Genomic DNA, 8,768 nt, shown 5'->3' with positions numbered 1-8,768 from the left:
AGAATCATAAGAAAAGGAGGAAGAAATAAAGTAGAGAAAATAGCAAAAAGAGAAAGACAAATGACAAAACCAGGAAGAAGTCAGTAGAGGATAGTAAATTGGAAAAGAAAATTAAGTAGAAGCTAAAAGACTTAGGTCTTTCTAAAACCAAGAGGAAGGAAAAGTACTATGATACATGTCAGAGGAAAGGACATGAAGCTAGGACTTGCTAGTATAATCCTAATACTCGCATAGGGTGGCAAGTGCTAGTAATGCACCCTAGGGCAAGGGTTATACAACAACTGCAATTAATAATGTAATTAACTATTTTAATGCCTCAGAGACCCTTTGGGGGACCTAGAAGAACACCAACATGACATCCACGGGAAAATTTTCACGCGTACTAGCAAATTGCTCAAATGAGAGTATGCCATTACTGTGGAGATCAAGGACATTTTGTAGGGCCAAACCATGAACTATGGGCAAGGCATAGGACCAAGAGAGGAATGCTAGTAGCAAGGATCCACAATGATGGAAGGCGTGCAGTCCTCATAGAGCTACTTGCTGACCAAGGTAAGCAAAGGCAACTTCTTGAAGGTGTAGAGACTGCTGATATTGGGAATACTCATCGAGAGTAAGATCAAGAAAGGGAAGAGGAGGTATCAAGTAACATAAATGCTATAAGTATGCATGTTCAATGTGGGTGTTCTAATTGCATTAAAGTAGAGGGTTGTCCTGAAGAAGTTATGGCACTAGCTAATACTAAAAGCCAAGCAAGTTTGAAACTCGATTGACAAGAACAAGATAAAGCAAGGAAAAAGGCAACTAAGCAAGTTAAAAAGTTGTAGAACAAGATAACAGCCAAGCATGTTTGAAAATTGATTGGAAGCAATGAAAAAGGCAACTAAGCAAGTTAAGAAGTTGTAGAAAGAGGCAACAAACATAGTATTTCAAGAGCCTAAAGATTAGGAGTGGCAATGTACCTTGAATCTTGATAAGGAGAATCAACAACCTGACAATAAAAGTTCAAGAAAGTTTTAGGAAGGAGGTTCAAAAGAGTTATTTCAGGCACTAGCAAGATGCTCTTTGCACTTAACCTTAGATCAGATCTTGGATTTGATACGTGGGTTCAAAGAAAAGTTGCTCCTAAAGATCTGACAAAAGTAACAGGAAGTTCTTGAAGGTAGATCATTTCAGGATCAGGCAGTTCTTGAATGTCAAGTAGTAATAGCCACAGAGAAGGAAGTTGCAGATTATCAGGTTCCTACTATTCAAGTTGCATATGCAGGGAAGAGGTATGATGATGTCCTTCTTGATGGTGGTTTTGGAGTGAATATACATACTTAAGTATTCGAGGTCAAGATCGCATGTCAAAGGAATTTACATCCATTAGGTATCCTAAAAAATTAGCAAATCAAGATGGCTAGCCTGAAGTTTAGGGTAAGTTTTGTGGTACTAAGAATGTAAAAAAAATTAGGAGCTCTTATCACATGCTCCCTGGAAGATGGTGGTTTAAACTTGCTAAGTTGAGACTTGACTATGTCTACATCCCGAAGGGACCCAAGAAAATTAGATTATCTACTGTGAATAAGGTGATCCTGAAGAATACTTCAAGACCTATGGTTGCTTAGACAATAAATCTTGTAGATGAAGTTGATGATGATAAGGAGGAATTACTTTAGGCAAGTCCTTTAGTGGTTCCAGTGTTTGAGATTGATGTTAATAGCATTATTTAGGGGTATTAAGAGCATCCCACAATTGCTGGAAATGCAGTTCTTGAACAACAAACTGTTCAATCTGTAGACCAAAGACGGTTAGGAGTACAACATCTTGAAGGTTCTTTTGTAGGGTAGGGGCAGTTTGACTTTCAGGACAAGTCAGGAAATAACGAGTTTAAAGTGGTTTAGGACCCTGAAAATAGTCATCTTGAAGTTGAGCAGCAAGGTAAACTTGAAAATCAGTAAACTATGGGGGAACAGGGTATGGATAATTTTTTATGTGCTAGATGAGGAAGGACAAAAAGCCATAATCTAGATTGAGCAAATATATGAACATAGAATGAGATCTACAAGAGTAGTTGAAGATGAAATGTAGGAAGCTAACGTGAATGTGGGAGGAGGGGCCAAACCTGTTAAGGTTGGTGTTTTTGTGGAAGGGAACTTCAAGCAAGATATTATCAAGCTTTGCTAGGAGTTTAAGATATCTTTACTTGGGACTATATAGATATGAAAGGGTTTGATCTAGCAGTATGTTAGCATAGGATCAACTTGAACAAGGATACTAAACCAATCATTCAAAAGAGATACATAATGAACCCAAGTTATCCCAAGAAGGTTAAGGAAGAGATTGACAAGTTGTTGAGAGTTGGTTTTATCAAGCCTATCAATGAAATGACATAGTTATCCCCCATAGTAATGGTACCTAAGAAGAACAGAAATATTAGGGTATGTGTGGATTATAGGAAGCTCAATGCGGCCACAATTACAGATCCCTTCCCGATTCCACTTACCGACTGTTTGTTTGATGATGTAGAAGGACATGAAATGCATAGTTTTTTGAATCGATTGTCTAGATATAATCACATTAGGATGCATCCGGATGATATGGATAAGACTATTTTCATCACAGAATGGGGAGTATATGTCAGCACTATTATAAAATTTGGCCTCAAGAATGGACCTTGTAAGTTTTAGGGAGCTACACACAAGGCATTGGATCCATACCTGACTTCCTTCACGAGAGTATTTATTGATGATTTTTGCATCTTTGGTAGCATGACAGAGCACTTGAAACATATTAGGTTATGTTTTGAGAGATGTCACAAATTTGGAATGTCCCTGAATCCCTTCAAGTCTATTTTTGTAGCAAAAAGGGGAGTGCTTATGGGCCATATCTTGTCTGAAGAAGGTATGGCTATAGATGCAAGAAAGGTAGTAGCAGTAAAAAAGGCCAAAGCTCCTATCAATGTGTAGGAAGTTATGAGATTTTTCAACCAAGTGAAGTGGCACAATAGGTACTTAAGGTACTTGTCACATATTTATTCTACCCTTACCACTTTAACCAAGAAAGGTATACAATATGTTTGGAGGAAAGATCAAGAAAAAGCTTTCAATATTCTTAAGAAAATGCTAGTGGTGGCTCCAATACTACAACCTTCTACATTGGACCTACCCTGCCATGTATTTGTGGATACTTCTAATCTAGCTGTGGGAGCTATGCTCATGCAGGATAAGGTACCTGGCTAGTTTGCACCGATATATTATGCAAGTAGAAGATTAAGTGTTACTAAAAAGAACTATTCTATGGCGAAGAGAGAAGCAGTTGGAAAGGCTTATTCGGTGTAAAAATTTAGGCATTACTTGCTAGATAATTAAGCGATCTTCCATGTGGACCACCCGGCTCTATTGTTCTTGATTAATAAACCTCAATTAATAGGCAGATTGGCTAGATGGATGTTATTGTTACAAGATTTTGACTTCAATGTCATTTACACTCTAGGAAAAGAACATGTAGTGGTTTATTATCTTAGAAGATTGGAAAATAATGATGTAGAAGGAGGAGTTCCTAAATTAGTTACCTGATGCTAAGCTCTTTGAAGTTTAGGTTGTAGATCGAGATTCATATTATGACAAGCTACTTCACTTCTTGCTAGAGGGAGTTATGCCAACACCTTATAGCTAATCAGAGAAGGAGGTGGGCACTTAAGAGCAGATCATTTTAGGTTAGTATGAATACACTATACATGAGAGGAGTTGATAATGTACTGAGAAAGTATATGGCTAAATATGAACAACTAGCCATCCTTCATGAAGCCCATGCCAGACTATCAGCTGGTTATTTTTTTGGGGAGGTTATAAGCAAGAAAATTTTACAAGCTGGTTTGTGGTGGTCTACTATCTTGATGGATGCTCATCAATATGCCAAGAAATGCCTGCAATGCTTGGAGAAGGGTCAACCTCTTGACAAGGATATGATGCAAGATCATCTTATATTACCTCTTGAACCATTTTAGAAATGGAGGATAGATTTTATTGAATGGATTGGTAACCAATATATTATGGTATGCACAGATTAATGTACAAAATGGGTAGAATCTTAGGCCCTGAAAGATAATGAGGTAGCCAATGTAGCCAAGTTCTTATGTTCCAATATCATGACTCAATTTGGATGCCCCATAGAGTTGGCTAGTGTAAGCACTTTTTGAATTAGGTCATTCATGCAACTAGGCACATGATTTTACAGAAGAAGTCTACCCCCATACCATCCATAGGCTAATGGGCAAGCATAGAGCTCCAACAAGATTCTACTCCATATCTTGATAAAGATATTTGAGGATAACATGAAGGATTGGGATGTCAAGTTGGACTCTTACATTATGGGCATTCAGGACAGTATACAAGGTGACAACGAGATTCATACCCTTCAAGCTGGTGTATGACTTAGAGGCTATTGTGTTAATGAAGTTTGTGGTTCCTAGCTTGAGAATTATTGTAGAACACACGTTACATCCTAAAAATTCAATGAAGCAGAGGCTAGAACATAAAGATAGAAGAGAACATGTTGTTAGATGCATATGTTTCAAGAATTACATAATCTAAAAGGTAGGCATGGGTGAACAAGCATGTAAAGAAGAAGGTTTTTGAAGAGGGGGACTAGGTTGTGGTGTACAATTCCTAACTTGGACAATTTCTTGGAAAACTAAATGTCAAGTATGCTGGTCCATTTGTTATCTTTAAGGATCTCGAGTAGGGCACATTTTTGTTGTAGGACTTGAAAGGCAATATACTAAAACATGTAGTGAATGGGTTTTGATTAAAGAGAATGGCTCAACCTCATCATATCCTTATCCATCTCATTATTCCTTATTGGGGACACTTTTTAGCAAAGGACATAACACTATGTGAAGAGTCGTAAGCTTATGATAGTGATGGACATTTGACACAAATGGAGAAAAGTTTTAGTTAGACTTAGAGTTCACACATCCAATGGAGCATGGAAGCCCTTGTTTTTCCTTTTTGCCATTGTCTCTACAGGTTTGCACTACTGCTAGCACCATGAAACATACATGAAGTAGTATTGATAGTATGTCTATTCATCACTGCTACTTTCTTCTACATATCCTGGTTGTTACCCGAATATTCGTAGCAATGGGAGCTTTGTATTTTATGGTTATTTTCTTACAGTGGTCTTAGTCATATTGCTACATTTACTCTAGGGTGTTGTAAGTATAGTTTTTGGCATTGTTTTGGAGAGCAAACATCATATTTTGGCTGTCTATTGCTTCAGTTTGTGTGGATAGCTCTCTAGTTTTGTATTCCCTCCTATTTTTCCCTTAGTTGCAAAGTTTTGAGGCTAATTTGCAATCATTTACAATAGCCCATTCTATTGGATTTTGCATTGGTATACTATCATTATGACTAAATATTTGAATGATAATACTATTTTCAATATTAAAAAGCTTGATGGCACTAATTTCACCTATTGGAAGATGCAAGTTTGGTAGGTATTGGTCCAAAAGAAGCAAGTTAGGCCGTTGAAAACCAAGAGTCTAAAGATCAAATGCATGGATTAGGATGATTGGGATAATTTAGATGAGGTATAAAAGTTCACCCTTATACTATCACTATTTAAATAAGTTTATTTCAATATTATGTCACTTGAGGATAATGCTTGGTAGTTATGGAAAAATATATGTAATCTTTATGATAATCAAAGTCATGCATCACAGATGTATTGACTGAAGTAGCTCATGGACCTTTGTATAAAGGAACCTAGTGTGTCATCACATTTGAATGAATTTTATTTAATTTTCAACTAGTTGACTTCGCAGTGCATTGAGTTCAAGGATAATCTACCTCCTTTGTTCTTCCTTCTAACACTTCCCGAGTCATGGGACACTTTTCATATTGTTGTGTATACTAATATACCTAAGGATGGCTTAAAACTCTAGGATGTTGAGGGCACTTTACTCACAAAGGAGATAAACGCATAAATGAGGATCCAACTTATACTTCTCATGCATTGAATGTTAGAGGTCTTAGTCTTGCGAGCAATCTTGTAGTATGCCACGTTGTTGTAAGCCCTCTCTTACATGTCATTTCTATGGGAAGCAAGGTCATACTTGACAGCATGGAAGAGACTCACAGAGGTCTCAGTATTGCAGGCAATCTTGTAGTATGTCATGTGGTTGTAATTCCTCTCTTACATGCCATTTCTATGGGAAGTAAGGTCATACTTGACATCACTGCTATAAGATACACAATGACAAGTATGCAAACAAAAAGGTAAGAGCAAAGTGTACGAAAATTCTAATGATTGCAGCATTGTACTTAGTAAGTTCAATGTAAAGATTGAAGAGTTAAATGTAGTGCAGCTTGAGTTAATTACATATTAGCAGCTTCCTTTCTTGATGTTATCTTGCATAGAGATTAGTTTTAGTCCTATCACATCATGATAGATTCTTTTAGACTAGAAAACAACTTGGCATTGGATATCATTGACATTAGGGATGTATGGCTATAGTTTCCTTCAATAACTCTTTTACTCTGCATAATATAAGTCATATACTGGGTTTGACCAAAAGCCTTGTATCTACTACTGGAGAATTGGATCTTGCAAGCTATTATGTATCCTTTTGTGATTTTGCATGGAAGATTACCCATCGTAATCTTATTTTTGCTTAAGATACCAAGGTTGGTAGCCTCTATTCTTTATTTGTATCTGGATTCCTTAACCATGTTTTGGCTGTGGATGACATACCACATGTATCTTTATGGCATTGTCACCTTAGGCACATGCCCTTAAAGGGATGAAAATACTTACTCATTTACAAATCTTTTTCCTCTTGATTTAAAAATGTTTTGTTTCTTGTGATCATTGTCTTTATGGTAGGCAAACATGCACTTCTCATAATTGGCATTACATGCATGCATATGTCTCTAGCTTTTGTGCATTTTGATGTATGTGCTCCCATACCTTGTCAATCACATTGGGTGGCATGAAGTACTTTGTTACATGCATTGATGATTATTTGCATAAGGTCTGGGAATGTCATATTAAGTAGAAATTGGATGTCTTATCTATCTTTTCATGTTGGCTTGCTCTTGTTTAGAATGGTGTCGTCATACATGACATGACCGTTCAGGGAAGAGTATGAAGTATGCTTGATTAGATATACTTAGTATATCATTTTTGGACTAAGGTAACTACTATTATTATACATTTGATTAAGAGATCCTTATGCACTACTATTGGTTGTCAAGTTGCACAGGAGATATGGTCTAGAAAACCTCCATCATATGTGCATCTTAAAGTATTTGGATGTGAGGATTTTTGCCATGTACCCAAAATAAATGCAATGAAGTGGATCCTATTAGTAAAATGTATCTTTCTTAGTCACGGAGATGCAGGTGATATGGGCTATCACCTATGGGATCTGTAGGCTCAAAAGGTCACTTGTAGCCATGATGTTGTCTTCCATGAGGAGAAGATGCATAAGTAGCATAAGTAGGTAGTTGAGATACACACGATAATCTTTCACAAGGAGCCTCATATTACTATATAGTTAGCTAGATAGCCTACACTTGATGTTCTATTGATGGCCTATGATCATGATGTTGAACATAATGTATAGGCCCCATAGTCCCATTTTGAGAAGATTTACTAGAGATAGACATCAGCCTCTAATTGGTTTGCATCCTCCATGGACTATGTTATGGTGACAGATTCTAGTGAGCCTCTTACTTATAAGGAGATCATGTGCAAAGATGATAGTCACTTTTGGGAGAGGGCCATGCTCTTAGAGTTTGATTCACTACAAAAAAAACCATACATGGGATTTGGTTTCTCTACCCAATGGGAAACATGCATTGCCATGCAAGTAGGTATACAAGTTGAAGAGTGCCCTTGCAAACCCAAAAGCTGGCATATGAGACCAAATTAGTTGCTAAGGGTTTTAAGCAGGAGTATGGTGTTAACTTTAATGAAGTCTTTTCTCTTATAGTCAAGATGACTATCCTATGATTGGTTTTGGCCTCGGTTGCATAGTTAGATCTAGATTTTTATCACAGATGGATGTGAAAATAATTTTTTTGCATGGCAACTTATATGAGGATATCTATATGTAGCAATCTGAGGGTTTTATGGAAAAGAGCATGGGACACCTAGTATGCCAGTTAAGAAAGAGACTTTGTTCTTCTTATATTGCATGCATAGTCTAGCTATGTTTTTATTGGGTTCTTATTACTTCTTCAGATATTGTTGACATTTAACTTGTGCTCTACATTGGTGGTTGATCATTTGGTTGTTTACCAGAGCCAATTTATTATCATGGGTGACTAGTATGTGTTACAATAGATATCTATTGATTTTCTAGGCTTAGAAAACATGGTCAATTTGGTCAATTGTGGGTATTTCTTGGCCAGCTCCTAGTGCTAAAGGTGGAGATCACCATGGCTTGAGGGAGTATCAAGTGGATATGTCACTCCAAACGATTGACATGGTAATTGGTTTGCAATTTAAAGGGTTGTTCAATATAATTTTACACCCTATGTCTTCTCTATTTGCGAGAATTTAGAAGAATGATGGGGTGCTTTTAGTTTCTATTATTAACATAAGTTTGCATTTATGTTCCAACGAATAGGTGTAACCTCTGTTTGGGTGAAGTTTGGTGCCAATTAGAACTAGTAGTGGTTGGCTTGCTTGATCCTAGAAGTGATAAGGCAAGGTGTTGTAGTTAGAGACTTCATTAGTGGGGGCATCAACCAGAACTTCCTTAGAGGCCACGAGTT

The sequence above is a fragment of the Lygodium microphyllum genome, chromosome 13 (assembly GCF_053477565.2).
Source record: "Lygodium microphyllum isolate KBCC chromosome 13, Lygodium_microphyllum_v1.1.10, whole genome shotgun sequence".
NCBI lineage: Eukaryota > Viridiplantae > Streptophyta > Polypodiopsida > Schizaeales > Lygodiaceae > Lygodium > Lygodium microphyllum.
Note: the sequence above shows the minus strand (reverse complement) of the source record.